Source organism: Bos grunniens, chromosome 16 (genome assembly GCF_055505025.1).
Source record: "Bos grunniens cultivar Pamir isolate PY7600 chromosome 16, Bosgru_T2T1.0, whole genome shotgun sequence".
Classification (NCBI taxonomy): Eukaryota; Metazoa; Chordata; class Mammalia; order Artiodactyla; family Bovidae; genus Bos; species Bos grunniens.
The window spans coordinates 18278072-18294769 of NC_141180.1; the positions used below are offsets into that span (position 1 = coordinate 18278072).

Here is a 16698-nt window from a genome sequence, read left to right on the forward strand (position 1 = left end):
CTGCTCAGGGCTCAGAAGGCAATGAGACTTGAAGGCTGGACATCATAGGGTCCCACTCATGGGAGTCACAAGGACCTTCCTTTCAAACCAGGATGAGTCCAGCAAACACAAGAGGCACAGCCATTCTCTTAAAATCAGTGCTTCCGGAATAAAAATAGCTGGCTAGATCTGTCACCCACAGGGCAGGGCAAAGTTGGGGGCAGGGGGGTGGACAGCAATCCCCAAACTTCATATCCACCAAGTGTTGCTGGTCTTCTATTGTCGCTCTCTGCCTGAAGTGCCCCTGGACCTGACCGTCTGGCCCTGGGCACCTGATGATTGGAGCCAGCACACATCCATCACCAGGGATGGAGGCCAGGCAGACAGAGGCAAAAGCAGGAGAGGACTGGAAGCTAACTTCTCTAATCACCAGGGAATTCTTGCTGGGCAATCAGGAATTCCTTAGTACAGAGGATCAAAGGTGAAAAATACTTAATAGCATCTGACCAGCCTTCAAGGGTCCCAAACCCTCCAGAACTTTCATCAAAAGGACAGCCCTACTTTAACATTCTCTCTTATGAAAATTCAAAAACAAAAATGTGTCATAAGCAAAGTCTCCAGCTAGGCACAGTGGTGAAATTTAAAAAAAAAAAAAATCTGTTCTCTCTTGGAAATAGTAATTACAGTGTTCACACATGCATGCCTCACAAAAACGTCAGTTTTCACACATAGCTACTCCCCACAACAATATCACAAATCAAAACATAACATGTAAGCATATTAAACAATCTCTCTATTCTCCTAAACAGCCCACTAGCCACACTTATTTTGAGACAACTGTAATGAAATGGTTAAGGGCAGAGACTCTGGGAACAGATGGCCTTGATCTTCTCAACTGCAAAATGGGGGTGTAACAGTCCTATCTGAAAGGCTTGTTGAGGATATCAAATGTATTTCTATCTATAAAGTACACTGAACAGTGCCTGGCAAACAATCTATACTATATAAATGTTGGCTATGATGCCTCACACTGGCCTTTCACAACACTAAACACTCCTAAAGATATAAGCAAGAGGTCTCCCAGTACTTAAGGCCAGAAGGTTTTCCTTCCCAGTTTTAAGGGTCACTGACCTTCACTTCATTCACAGAGTCAAACTCTGCTCAGTGGTGCTGGATGCTTGCTGTGGCACCCGGATGAAGATGTCATGAGGACCCCCTTGGGAATTCTGATCTCTCTACCCACCCACCCCCACAACTGCTGTCTCCCAGCCAGGGATCCCACAGTTATCTTCATGGATAAAAACAGATCTTGTGAGCCATCAAAAGAGGGACTTGCTTTTGTGAATATGCCCTCAATAAGCCCTTTTGTGGATTTATCTAACCTCAAACACAGGATGGTGAGTGCTAATAATACCGAGGATACCTGGGCGAATGGCTCTCTCCCATGGCAGCCAGTTGGCTTCTGCAACGGGAGTGCTCCTTCCCGGCCACAGACTAGGTCTCAATGGCAGCCAACCCTCTCACTACAGCACTCCACCCTTCAGCAGAGGTTCTGGTGAAATGGTCAAAGGGGAAACAGTAACTGTAACAGATGCAGAGCACTGACCACACCCCCTTCCGAAATGGACTCCTGTCATTTATTCATTCAGCAATCTGAGCAGCAACGATTCAAAGCAGTGAGTAATACAAAATTCCTGCCTCCTGAGGCTTATTGTAATGGGTAAGTTAGTCTTCAGACAAATAAATGGGAAAAATACATTCTGTGGTAAAAGATGAAGTTCTCCGGATAGAAAGAAAGCATGAAGAGTAGGTAGAGACTACCAGGAAGGGAAAATTCAACCTTAAATAGGATGGTCATGAAAAGAGTCACTGGGTAAAGATCCGAGGAGGGGAGAGGGTGAGTGCACTCTGACCTCTGGGGAAGGACACCCCAGCAACACAGCACAATGGCCAGGCTCCGAGGCAGGTATGTGCTCGACGCGTCTGCAGCAAGAAGACTGCTATGGCTGGAGGAGATGAGGGAGGGGAGAAGGGGGGAGAGTGGAAGAGGAGAGGAGCAGATTGTATAGGGTCCTGTGGCTCCCTGGCAAGAGCTCTGGCTTCCACTCAGTGAGAGGAGGAGCCCCTGGAGGGCTCCCCGCAGGAGAGACTTGCCCTGATTTACCTGCGCCAGGGCAGTGATACACTCAGGGAGACACTGCAGTAACTTCCACATGACATGTGGGGGCGTGGGCCAGAGTGCGCTCAGGACTGGAGATCAGAATCTGGATAAATAGGGACTGCAGAGCCAACAGGGATTATCGCTGAATTAAGTGTGGGCTGTAAGGAAAAATGAAACAGAAGAATGCTTAAGAGATTTAGTAGCTGCTGTAACTAATAATCAGCGATGTAACGGGTATGAATAATGATGTACAGGTGAATAAAGTAACGAGTGTAAGCAAACTGAGACCAACCGGGAAAGCGCAAATGCCTGAGGGCAGCAAAGAAACTGTCAGGGAGCCCTGCGTTGGAAAAGGAGCCTTCCAGCACCTGGCCCGTGTCTAACACACAGTGAAGTGACACACAGTGGGCCCTCAATAAAAGTCTGCTGGATGAAAAGGCGTTCAGCTACAGAAACAAAAACCCAGCTTTACAAGCAACATCATCTTGATGGAAAACATACTTTTTACAGGAAAAGAGGAGCAGACAGAAGGAAAAAGAACCAAACCAGGACAGACTTGAAGAGCTTTCTCTACACCTGGAACTGTTATCTGTCCTACACCAGTTCACTGGCTGGTCCTGGTAACTCCTGTTTGCCTTCTCTACAGTAAAGAAGTCCCTGCCATAATCAATAAACTGGCCCTAGAGCATGCTATTATCTTGGTAACTTCCTAGGAGAAGTAATAATATTAAATTTGGGCTAAATTCCAAAAGAAATGGCTCCAAGAGAAAACCCTGACGTTCTTAAGGTCTCAGTAATAGGCCCACTGCTGGGCTAATACACGTTGAGCTACAGTTCCTCAGAGCTCAGTCCTTAATCGTCTTCTCTAGCTGTACCTTCTCCCTGTGGGGCACTGGCCAATCAATCCCATAACTCTAAAACCATTAATAAGTCAATGCTTCTCAAGTGAGTATCTCCGGTTCTGCCCCTCTCCTCTCTGCTCCGGGCTTATGTATCTAACCACTCACTCATCGTGACATCAGTAACTTGGATACCAAAGATGCATCAAACAGACATCTCCAATTTAACATACCCCAGCTGAACTCTTGACACTGGGTTAATCAACCCACCCCTTCTCTAAGCCTCCCTGTCTCAGGAAACTGTATCACTGTTAATTCACTAATTCATAGCTGAGGAGTCATCACTGGTCCCTGCCTTTCTCTCTCACCTTACATTCAACCCATCAGCAAGGACTGCCAGCTCTTACCTTCAAAATCCATCCCAGTCTGATAAGCACCAGCTTGACCATCCAAGACTTCACCATCGTTCTAACACCTCCACCTCTGCCCACCACAGCCGGTTCTCCACACAGCAGCCAGAGTGATCTTTCAACATATATCAAATTGTCTCACCCATCAGCTGAAAATACTTCAAAGACCCCTCCCATCAAGTGTGAAATAAAACCCATCGGGGCCCAGTGGGATCCAGTCCCAGTGACTCTCTGATCCCTTCTCACTGAAATGCTCTAGCCTCCCTGCTGTCCCTTGAACCCACCGAACAATCACTTTGCCAAGCAAGCCACTACGAGGTTTCTCTGCAAAGCCTTTCTTGATGCCCTCAAACAGAACATGACCATTGTCTATACACCCCCACGACACTCAGCTGACATGACTGGAAGGAATGATAACACCTCATCAGGACAACCACTGAACACAGGTCTGTCTTTGCTCCTCAAAAGCAGGCACACTATCTTCTAACATCCTGGCAATAAGGAGGCTGTCTAAAGCCTGTTGTGTAAATTAAGGTGAACTGAACGGTCCAATCACCCACCACCTCCTCTGCCAGCCTGCTCTAACTGATGGTGGCAGGGAACAGTGGAGAGAGTGGGCTTTTCCAGTGATGTAACACTAGGTTCCAATCCAGGCTTTCTACCTGAATAGCTGGACAGCTCTGGGCAGGTCACTTAACCTCTCTGTGTCTCAGCTGCCTCATTTGTAAAACAAAGAACGATCAGTCAACTTCAAGGCTACTGTAAGAATTACAGGCTATGTAGGTAAAGGGCCTGGCACACAGTAGGTATATGATAAATGGTAGCTAGTATATATTTTTTTAATATTTATTCATTTATTTATATTTGGCTGCAGTGGATCTTAGTTGCAGCACATGAGCTCAGTATTTGCAAGGTTAGTAGTTGCAGTGCATGGGCTCAGTTGCCCTGTGGCAGGCATGGGGATCTTACCTCCCTGACCAGGGATCGAACCCATGCCCCCTGCTTTTAGATGGCAGATTCTTAACCACTGGACCATCAGCAAAGTCCTGGTAGCTAGTCATTTTATCCACATGTTTGTTTTTCATCTCTCTTTTCAGCATTACTGAGTGTCCAGTGGTAGTTTAAGTCTCTAAGTTGTGTCCCATTCTTGCGACCCCACGGACTGTAGCCCACCAGGCTCCTCTGCCATGGGATTCTCCAGGCAAGAATACTGGAGTTGGTAGCCATTCCCTTCTCCAGGAGATCTTTCCAATCCAGGAATCAAATCCTGCACTGCAGGCAGATTCTTTACCAACTGAGCTACAAGGGAAATTCACCAGAGGCTGACGGATGAGTATCCAGAGATTCCAACAAAGTGTGTTTTGTCCTTCAAGAGTAGAAGTAAGGAATGAGAAAGATGTCAAGACATACGGATGGGAGGAGAGGTTTCACTCCAGGTGGTGTCAGGGGATGTGGCACAGACTGTGGCCACGGGAAACAAGATGACTGACAACAGCAAGATAACCCCCTTCTCTCAAGCCAACCTCTGCTCATCACTGAGCTGACCAAGACCACAAAAGCCACAGAGGATCAAGTCCCCACAGAGGTCACAGCTCCCAAGTGCCGGGTGGGTCTCATAAAAGAGATTGGTTGCTACAGCAGAAAAGGATATGCAAGCTCTTCCAAATTAGAACAGGAATTTAATTAAACCAGGAGAGGAATGAGAGATAGGGAGATGATTAAGGCCCCAGGATATCTCCTTCCTTAGAGGCGAGGGGAAGAGGCAGGGCAGGGCTGGAATTCACCCCCACTCACAATCTGCCCCTTTCCTCCTTAGCCCTCACCCACCTCCTCCACACCCCCTCCTTCTGAGTCCTGAGCAGTCTTCTTCCTCCATCTCGGAACCCCTGGGCCCCCACCCCAAACCTAGCTCTGTGCAACGCTTTCCTTCAAGACATATGTGCTGCTGACTCATTCTCCCAGCTTGTAACAAAGCTGAAAACTTTTAATTCCCCAATTATTATCTTTTCTCGCTCTTTCTACTTCATCTCGTTTCATGTTATGAATTATGTACAGTATTTCTGGTACTCAAGAAAAGACCCTTTATCAAATCTCCGCAAAAGAGAATTCATGAGTGATTTTGATCGACCAAGAGTCTCTGGAAATGACACAGAACTCCCCGGGCCTGCAGGGTGTTGGGAGCTTGACAGGCACACAGACAGGCACGTGCTGGCGGGAGGGACACTGCTCTGTGGAGATGAGACCCCCTGAGACCTCATTTAGATTCAGTGGCTATAATATGTTCTAAGGACATGTTCTCCCTTATGCATCTCCCTTCTATGAGGCTGCTTAAGATCAGGGCACATAGGGAAGAGATGTGATCAGGTCAGGTAGGTGAAGAGGTGGGGTGCTATCTTTCCAGGTGGGGTAAGATCACAGCAGACTTCGTGCAAAGTGCAGGGCATGTCTTACATTTTTTATCCATAAATGGTAACTCAAGATATGTCCCCAGGAGGCTGCTTCCCAAATGCCTGAGACAGAGAAAGCGTTTCAAAGTCCTCCGGCAAAAGGGCACCCTGCGGACAAGACACAGCACACCCATGCCTCACCCATCTGAAAAGCGGAGAAAGCCACGTCTGGTTCCTCTTGGCCCCTTTCTCTGAATCTCCTCTGCCCAGCCTTCCATCACTCTTCCTCCTCACCGCCCACTTCCCCACTTGCTGAAGACATCCAAGATCCAGCTTAAATAACCTACTTTGCAGTTTATTTAGCTCTAAATGGAAGTCGTAAGACAAATGCAATAAATAACTTGGGTACAAAAGAGAGGCATGCACCCTCCCTTCTCGATCGGTCACACACATGCACACAGACCAAATACGGGAGATTACTCTCTGCGGTAACCTCTCCCAGGCTCGGCGGGCCAACAGTAACAGCTGCTTCTAGTAGCACAGAATGACAGGCAAGGCTCATGCTCCCAGGGAGACTGAGGCTGGAGGGCGGACCAAGACTGCCGGCCCACGGAGACCGCGGGGTCAGGAGTGCCAACACTGGAGCCCCGATGCCCAGTTTGGTGATTCAGCTAGCCATGGGGGCCTCTCTGCTCTTCCCAACCTGCTCTGGTGGCATGCTCCCTGCGGGGTTGTGTCATGCCACTCCGAGGCCACCTAAGGAAGGGGGACTTGTCACAGAAGAGAGGAGAGTGGGAGACCTCGGGAAGTAGGGGGTAGGTGGAGAGAGGAGCAAGTCCCCAATTGGAAGCCCTGTGAGAAAGGGAGACTGTGACAGCCAGCCTGGCTGACGACCCCAGCCCCACCTGGGTTTGGGGGGACACGCGCTGCCCAGAACTTGAATGTGATCACGACTGGCAGTGAGAGAGGCGTGATCACCTGGATGCATGAGTTCCTGCTGCCCTTTGAGTCCTGCCTTTCCTTCCAAACCAGGAAGGGCGGTCTGTCTGATTTCAGTGGCACAGCTGTAAGTAGCAGCACTTCCCTGGCCCCCCTTAGGCAGGTGGCAGTACACCTCGGCCATTCAGATCAAAGTGGGATCCCTCAGGAAAGGACTCACGCTCCCACACTCCCTTTCTTTCCTGCTTTATCTAGAAATCTGCTCTTTTCATACAAATGACTCAGGGAACGGTGGCTCTGTTTTATATCATCAAGAAAACAGTCAGAAAAGGTCATGGTACCATGACACTTTGTGCACAAAAGAGAAAGATTCTAACAATATTTTGAATATATATTCTGCCTTACTTCCAAGGGATCCCATTGACCATATCTGTCAAAACACATTTAAAAATGATATGTGAAAAATCTGCATTGTGAAACTCAATAATAGAAATCTTCTAAACATCACTGTTCATAACCTTGAAGTATTTTAACGATACCTTAAATTTATAAAGCATATCTCGGTGCACAAAGCCCTTTCACACATACATTCTGATTTAATTCTTACAACTATAAAATGAACTGAGTGTTCCAATTTAACAGAACAGGAAAAGGCGTCTCACTGAGGTCATGTGACTTGCCTAAGATCATGATGTGGTTGAGGGGGAGAGTTGACAGAAAATAAAGCCACACTTGAACCCAGTTCTTCTGAGTACAATCCAGTGTTGAACATTGGATACCTATTCCTTATGGCATTTGCTGTGTTGATCTAATTGGGTTTCTAAAACATTCATTCTTTGATGACAAGTCACAAAAGCAACTACTAATTCCTATTAAGATTAATGTAAAAAGCTCATTGTCACCAGAATGGAAAAAGAAAACTCACATGCCAAGCTGCTAATAGCAATATTGTACATTCACAAGTAAATTATTTATATCAATGTAATTATATTAATAGATTAATCTATTATATAGATAAAATCTATATTACCATAGTTTTTTGTCAGCTTTTACAGATCAGAGAATTTTCACAAAGCAAGTAGAAAAGAATATGGGCTTGCTATGGGGTTGTTAACTTTTTCTTCTGTCAAGAAAAGACATTAACTTTGAAAATTCACTTTTAAGTTGAACAAATTTAGTTTCAAAAAAAACTATATTGCTATTATTTTCTCATTATGCCAGAAATTTTATCAAGGGCTCAGTCCCAGCCCATGTAGGATCACCACTGGATATAAAAGTCAGGCCTGCCCTCACACGAAGCACAGAAGGTCCCAAAGTAACTGTGTTTGAATTCAAGGGCAGCTTTAACGTCAGCATTTTGCCAGTTATCCAGAGGTAATTCAAGTTATTAAGAACTGGAATGAACTTAAGATGTGTTCAGAAGCCATTTTAGCATCAAATATATGTATGTTTTTCAACATGGACATAATATAAACACTGTACTTTGAAACAAAAAGCAAAGGTCATGAGAGCTCCCAATACACAGAGCTAATGAAAGCTAAGGAACAAGAAACTCGGTGGGAAAATTTGCCTTACATGCCCCTGACAGCAACCAGATACTCTCTTTGAATGAGCGGAAAAAAAAAGAAAAAGCTCACTTAGCAAAATCAAGTTTATACGTATACAAGTCTTATAAGCAAAAAGGCATTTAAAAGAAGCAAAGAATGAGGGTCTTTTTCAAAGCACTTTCCTATGTTTCATCTCATGTAATTGCTACAAGACTCGACGTTAGGGACAGCTGGTGGTAGGTATTAGCCGCATATTACTAATAAAAAGACTAACACACATTTATTTATTCATCTAGCTGACATTACAAAGAGACATGAGTGTTCTGACTGCGATCACAGGGCTCATGGCAGGAAGGGGTCCAGCGGCTGTTCCCCTATCCTCAGTGTAAGGATCAAACAAGCTGATGTTCACAAAAGTGAAAAAACAGACCTTGTAAAAAGTGGATTCAGCAGCAGAAAACGATCTCAGAAATGGTGCATGCTTGTGTGTGTGTGTGTGTGTGTGTGTGTGTATGTGTGTACAGGGAGTATTCAATTTGGGGGCTGTTACTGGTCACATTTCATCACAGAAAACAGGGCATACTTTCTGTTCGTTCTGTTCCCAAATCCTAACCATCTCTCAGATTGCCATCTCTTAGATCTGGGTTTCTTTAAGAGCATTTCAGAGCCAGGTTCCAAGCCAGGAAGGCCAACTGTGTCACAGAAATTAACTACTAATTACACACCAACCCTGTGTAAACATTCCAATAAATTAGTACAGTCCCCCTGCTTCTCACTCGTTGGTTTGTGTATTGCTACCTGTCACCGGAGAAGGGAACAGGGCGCTGAGCTGGAGCCCAGCAGAGACAGCGAACTGCGGGAACCGTGGTGACAGCCCACTGCCCAGCATTAGTGGCGTCCCTCCCGACAGCAGCTCCCTCATCTGAACACAGACCTCATGCTGCATATGCTGACAGCCGGGTGGTCTGGGAGCCCACGTGCCCTGGGTGAGATCACAGAGCTTCCCTGTGAAATGAGCCTGTCGATGGGTATTTACTGAATTTCACGTCTGTGAAATTTCACAAACTGTGGTTGTTGCCAGAAGACAGAATGGGCCTTCCAAAAGGCAAAAGGGGCAGAGGCACCTAAAAGACAACTTCTGATGCGGGCATCTTCAAAAAGCACCAAATGAATGCTACTGACATTCAGGTCAAGGATGAGGGTTAGAAAAAAAGACCTCTCATCTTTTGAGTTTTCAGGGATAGTCAGAGAAGGCTCTGTGGGGGAGGTAGCCAACATTTTGGAGGAAAAACTAATTTCAAAGAATGTGAACGTATTATTGGCAAAGAGGCACATGACAGATATTAAGTGGCTAGACTAAAAGATGGGAAGGGACCAGTCAGTGAGGAGCAGATCTGTAGAGCGGGTGGGCAGTGGAAGAAGACGCTCTGCTTGTCTTCCCCATATGAGTGGTCTGTCCAAGATGTTCTAAATAATTATTTAACACTGCTAGTGCTTCTTATGTGCTAGGCACATGCCAAGGGTTTTACCCAAGTTACCTCCTTTAATTCTTACTACAATTCTACTGGGGGGTAACATAATTACCCTCACATTATAGAAAAGGACAACAGAGATTAAGTTGCCCAGGTCCCACAGGTAGTAAACGTGGGACCAGGATTCATAACCACTGTTACACCACCTCTATTAACAGACATTCCGTCCAACAAGATCTACATCAGAACATCAATGCAGAAAACACAGAGAGGACCACTTTGGCATAAATATATTTTTGCAACTTAATACATATGTATTTATAATATAAAACATATATGTAATGCCAAATCATTCACTCAAAACATGAGGTGGTTTTGGGGAAGACGAGTCCTGAAGCTCGGGTGAGGATGACTGCTGCAGTCTCGAATCAGCTTTGGTATCCAGTTTATTTCCATATTTTGTTTTAGTTTCACAGGACTGAGAAAATCCTGAATCATACATAAAAGGAATAGCGTGCTCACTTATATCCCTTTCTGTAAGCAAACAAGCTCAGACTTGAATTTTTTAAAAAGACTAACACAGAACTACAAGCCTTCTAATCAACAGTGCATTTACACGAAGTTCAAACAAACACAGAGATGGCAAAGACAGCTTTCTTCCAGGGTCTGTACAAATAAGCCAGGTGTCCACAGGTAGTCTCCAAGAATGAACATTTGGTCTCAAGCACATTGATTATGCTTTTTTTAGCTTTTTGTGTGTGTGATTTTACACTTCCTTAATTTGAAGATACACCTTTCTTCACAGACAAGGGTTTACAACTCTAAATATATGAACATGTAACATATAGAATGTAGTAGGGGTCCCCCCCTTTAAAAACTATTATTAAGTTTTTAGTAGATCTTCTAATCAATAATATATATCTTGGATTCAAGGAAGCATGACTGTTAAAAGATATATTTTAACTGAAAACAAAATGAAAGACAATCTATGGAATGGGAAAAAATATCTGTAAATGATGCAATTGACAAGGGGTTAGTTTTTAAACAACAAAGCTTATACAGCTCAATATAAAAAAAAAACTTAATCAAAAAATGGACAGAAGATCTAGATAGACATTTCTCCAAAGACATACGGATGGTCAACAGGCACGTGAAAAGATGCTCAACATCACTAATTATTAGATAAATGCCAATCAAAACTACAATGATTTGACCACCTCACACTGGTCAGAATGGCCATCATCAAAAGTTTACAAATAACAAATGCTGGAAAAGGTGCAGAGAAAAAGGAACCCTCCTACACTGTTGGTGGGAATGCAAATTGGTGCAGCCAATATGGAGAACAGTATGGAGGCTCCTTAAACAACTAAAAATAGAATTACCATATGATCTAGCAATTCCACTTCCAGAAAAAACAAAAACTCTAATTCAAAAAGATACACGCACCTCAATATTCACAGCAGCACTATTTACAATAGCCAAGACACGGAAGCAAGCTAAGTGTACTTCATCTGATGAATGGATAAAGACGATGTGGTGTAACACACACACACACACATAATGGAATATGACTCGGCCATAACAAAGGATGAAATAGTGCCATTTGCAGCAACATGGATGAACCTAGTTCAGTTCAGCTGCTCAGTCGTGTATGACTCTGCGACCCCATGGACTGCAGCACACCAGGCCTCCCTGTCCATCACCAACTCCTGGGGTTTACTCAAACTCATGTCCATTGAGTCGCTGATGCCATCCAACCATCTCATCCTCTGTCATCCCCCTCTCCTCCTGCCTTCAATCTTTCCCAGCATCAGGGTCTTTTCAAATGAGTCAGTTCTTCGCATCAGGTGGCCAAAGTGTTGGAGTTTCAGCTTCAGCATCAGTCCTTCCAATGAATATTCAGGACTGATTTCCTTTAGGATGAACTGGTTGGATCTCCTTGCTGTCCAAGGGACTCTCAAGAGTCTTCTCCAACACCACAGTTCAAAAGCATCAATTCTTCAGCACTCAGCCTTCTTTATGGTCCAACTCTCAAATCTATACATGACTACTGGAAAAACCATAATTTGACTAGATGGACCTTTGTTGGCAAAGTAATGTCTCTGCTTTTTAATATGCTGTCTAGGTTGCTCATAACTTTTCTTCTAAGGAGCAAGCATCTTTTAATTTCATGGCTGCAAATTGCCAACATCCGCTGGATCATCAAAAAAGCAAGAGAGTTCCAGAAAAATATCTACTTATGCTTTATTGACTATGCCAAAGCCTTTGACTGTGTGGATCACAACAAACTGTGGAAAATTCTGAAAGAGATGGGAATACCAGACCACCTGACTTGCCTCTTGAGAAATCTGTATGCAGGTCAGGAAACAACAGTTAGAACTGGACATAGAACAGACTGGTTCCAAATAGGGAAAGGAGTATGTCAAGGCTGTATACTGTCACACTGCTTATTTCACTTATATGTAGACTATATCATGAGAAACACTGGGCTGTATGAAGCACAAGCTGGAATCAAGATTGCCAGGAGATAAATCAATAACCTCAGATATGTAGATGACACCACCCTTATGGCAGAAAGTGAATAAGAACGAAAGAGCCTGTTGATAAAAGTGAAAGAGGAGAGTGAAAAACTCGGCTTAAAACTCAACATTCAGACAACTAAGATCATGGCATCTGGTCCCATCACTTCATGGCAAATAGATGTGGAAACAGTGGAAATAGTGACAGAGTTTTTTTGGGATGAACCTAGAGATTACCATGGGAGAAGGCAATGGCACCCCACTCCAGTACTCTTGCCTGGAAAATCCCATGGATGGAGGAGCCTGGAAGGCTACAGTCCATTGGAGTCGCTGAGGGTCAGACACAACTGAGCAACTTAACTTTCACTTTTCACTTTCATGCATTGGAGAAGGAAATGGCAACCCACTCCAGTGGTCTTGTCTGGAGAATACCAGGGACGGGGGAGCCTGGTGGGCTGCTGTCTATGGGGTTGCACAGAGTCGGACATGACTGAAGTAACTTAGCAGCAGCAGCAGAGATTACCACATTAAGAGATTATCATACTAAGTAAAGTCAGACTGAGAAAGACAAATATTATATATCACATCACCTATATGTGGAATATAAATAATTGATAAAAATGAACTTACATGCAAAACAGACTCACAGAAAAGAAACTTACAGTTACCAAAGGGGAAAGCAGGGGAGAGATAAATTAGAAATCTGGGAATAAGAGATACACACTACTATATAAAAAACAAACAACAAGGATCTACTGCATAGCACAGGGAGCTATATCTAACCTATAATTAAAAAGGATATATATATACAATTGAATCACTTTGCTGTATACCTGAGATACTGTAAATCAACTATACTTCAACTATTAAAAAAAATTTTTTTTAAGGTATTTTAAAAACAACATGAGACAATACTGTGAAGCCACCAGAGTCTACCTACAGACCTCAGCTAACAAGTTCCTGATTCTGGCCAAGGGCAGAGGCCTAGGGACGGGAGAGGGAGGAGGACACCAGCACGCATGGGAGGAGGGCAGCCAGCAAAGTGCCCTCACATGCATGTGCGCTCAGCTGCTAAGTGATGCCTGAGTCTCTGTGATGGACTGTAGCCCATCAGGGCTCCTCTGCTCATGGGATTTTCCAGGCAAGAATACTGGAGTGGGTTGCCATTTCCTTCTGCAGGGGATCTTCCCTACTCAGTGACTGAACCTGAGTCGTCTGCTCAGCAGGTGGATTCTCTACCACTGAGCCACCAGGGAAACTCCAAAGTGTCCTCAGGAGGATGCAAGCGCCAGTGGTCCTTGTTCTCCTTCCTGAGAGCCCACTGTGTGTCAGTTCGTTTGTATTAGACAAATATTGATTAAAGTAGGACCTCATGGAAATGCATGTAGTGGGAGAGACAGGCTGAAGGCTTCTCTTCAGTAAGCCCCCGCTATGCAGACCACCTCACACCCTCCCCAGGCCGAGTCATCACTGTCGCACGGAACTGTCATTCTCAAACCTCACTGCAGCCTCAGAATCACAAGGGAGCACGTGAAAAATACATATTCCTTCCTCCTGCCTCTGCAGCTGCCGAGTCGTTAGATCCAGGCAGAGCCCAGGAATCTGTAATTATATTAATTGCCCCTCAGCCGATTCTAAGATGGACCACACTCTGAGGGGCACTGAAAGAAAGTCCTCAATAAATACTTTTCTAGAGAACGATAAATTGAGGGAAAAATGAAGACAGGCCATTTTGGCTTGCCTAGTGCCAGAGGCTGGCACTGTGCCATCCCTGTCTAGCTGGGATTCCATTAAGGATTTGGCCTCCAAGGGGGATCCAGTGGAAAGTACCTGAAACAGCCACTGAGTCACCAAGGCACCACCCCAGTTAATTTGTGCCCCTTAGTCCTCAGGCATGGGGTCGCCTCAGAACAGAGAGATCATAGCCTAAGGCTGCATGACACACCAGGCACCTGAGGCCTCTGGCCAGGGATCAGAAATTAAACTGTGTATTAGAGTGGGCTAAAAGAAAGGCCAAGAGCCCTGAGCCAGCCTAATGGGGCCGCGGAGACAAAAGATCTGGAGACTGGCCTAGTGAGTGGTGTGAAATCCAGGCGCCCGATCAGGAGGCAAACTTAGCATATTTGGAATCAATCTCAAACAGAAGGACATCTCTGGTTTGACAAATTATTAAGAAATCAAAATGGATATGAAAGAGTGGGAATAATTTCAGGATGGAAGCAGCTATGGATGGAAATATGTGCAAGGGAGAAAGAAAAATCACAGGGTTTTTTGTTTTTGTTTTTCCCCCCCCACAGAGGGAGCCAAGGACTGGAAACAGTGGACCCTGGACTCTGGCCCAACAGGCAGGATGCAGGCGGAAGGCATTGCAGGGTTTAGAGAGAGGACAAGTGATTCAAACGAGAGCAGGCTGCCAAAGGCAGCAGCAGAAGCTACAAACATAAATGTGTTTTTTTAAAAAAGAGACACTCCGAGGAGGAAAACAAGATGACGGAGTACAATGCAAGTGAGGAAGGGGGCCAGGCCTGGTAGGTTTCAGTCCCCAAAAGTTCCCTAAGTCCACGCTCTGAACTGGGCTGAAGCGGGGCCAGGCTCCCAGGAGTGAAGGCTGGGAGGGCCCACGAGGTGAGCCACGCCTTCTGGTCACAGCTTCCTCTGCACGTGTGTGTGCACACACACCCTTCCCTCCCACCCTCACTCTCCCTCTATTGCGGGCAGTTCAAGCACCAAATTAGAAATCAGAACATTTGGCTTTAAAACTCACTTCCTACTTCCTCCATGCAATGAGGCAGGCTTCTCAACTCATTCCACACACTGAATTTATCCAGCAGATTCCAGAGTAACATTTGAAAAAGGGCCTATAATACATTTACTCCCTTTTCACTGTCTCTCCCCCACCTCCTTCCTTTCTTTGTTGTTGTTCACTCAGTCATGTCGGATTCTTTGAGACCCCATGGACTGCAGCACGCTCGCCAGGCTTCTCTGTCCTCCACTATCTCCTGGAGCTTGCAAAAACTCGTGTCCACCGAGTGGGTGACACCATCCAACCATCTCATCCTCTGTCACCCCCTTCTCTTTCCTTCCTACCCAGGTCAAATTTCACTGCTCTGCTAAGGTCAGTCTCCTAATGCTCATTTCATTAGGCTCACCTGGCAAAACTACTCTGGTAAAAGTCAGCTCTGTACCCTACTCCCAGCTCCGTACCTACTTCCTGCCTGAACCTCAGGGGCCAAATGTGACCAGAGGTAAAAAAAACAGCACATTCACTGGTCTCACCTTCACCCCAGCAACACGAACCCCAAGTGGGTCCCGAATGCAGCCTAGCAGTTACATCTCCACTCCACTCATTTCTTCGTTCCTGGAAAACTATTTCCACCTTCCCTCAAACTTCCAGCATTTCCCTTTTCCCACCCTCTGCTAAATGACCTGGCTTCCAATTTCACTGAGAAAATAGAAGCAATAGGAGAATTTCCACAAGCTCCTGCCACCCTACCCACATCCCAGCCTCTGCAGCCTCCCTCCTAGGACTATTGATGAACCCTAAAGTTGGGCGCCAAGCCCAGTCCTCCACCTGGGCTCTGCCAGGCTAGGAGCCCACCCCCTCTCACCTGCTTTAGAAGGCTGCTCCACCAACTGTCCTCTCTCTCCACCAGCAATGATTTTCATCTTGAAAGATTCATTCTCATAAGAAAGCAAATGGTATTTCATCTACCTTTCCTGTTTTCTCTGCTCCTCTTTCAACAAAACTCACCAAAATGAGTATGGTCATATCTCCAACCTTCTCTTAAATCTTCCCCAATCAGGCTTTTGCCCCTCCCACTGCCCTCTCCTAACCTCTGATGATGAATTCTTAGCACTTACTTAACCCATCCCTAGGCATCATTGGACTCAGCTGATCACTGCTACTTCCTCCTCTCTGCAACAATCTTCTCCCTTGGCCTCCAGGACACCATCCCTCCCCGACCCCCTTCACTGCAACTTCTCAGTCTTCTTGCTGATAACTTCTTAACTCACCCACATCTCAACACTGGAACTCAGTTCTGGAACCTCTTCCCTATGGTTAGATATTCCCTTCCTTGATGGTTTATCCAATCTTAGGGCTTTAAATACCATCTATTAACTGAAAACTCCCAATTTATATCTCCAGTCTAGGCTTCTACCCTAAATTCGTTTATCCAACTCTCTCCTTACACCACCATTTAAGCATCGCAAATTCCTCATTCATGTCCCAACTCAATTCTTCATCTTCTTCCCAATCTACTTCACCCCTCAGCCTGCATGGGACAGGGAAAGACTAACTTCCAGGATACACTTATCAATCCCTTTGTGTATTATACAAGTCATATGTGAACAGACACTGATGTCAGATTCCAGGTGTCATCTGTATTGGGTCTCAGACTCCTGCAAGGACACGGGAATAGGGTCATGCAGACAAGGATGCAGAG

General features: G+C 45.3%; 1 protein-coding gene across 5 annotated transcripts in view; it reads right to left on the reverse strand.

Annotated features, from left to right (window-relative positions):
• The window catches only part of CACNA1E (calcium voltage-gated channel subunit alpha1 E), a 675786-nt gene that overhangs the window by 213211 nt on the left and 445877 nt on the right, over window positions 1–16698 (reverse strand). Inside the window, exon 1 of one of the 5 annotated variants that reach the window (XM_086343505.1) lies at window positions 15862–16122. The exons of the other annotated variants lie outside the window; for them this stretch is intronic. The gene's annotated coding sequence lies outside the window, so the exon portion shown is untranslated. Of the gene's footprint in view, window positions 1–15861; window positions 16123–16698 lie in introns of those variants that run through there. 5 annotated transcript variants of the gene reach the window in all.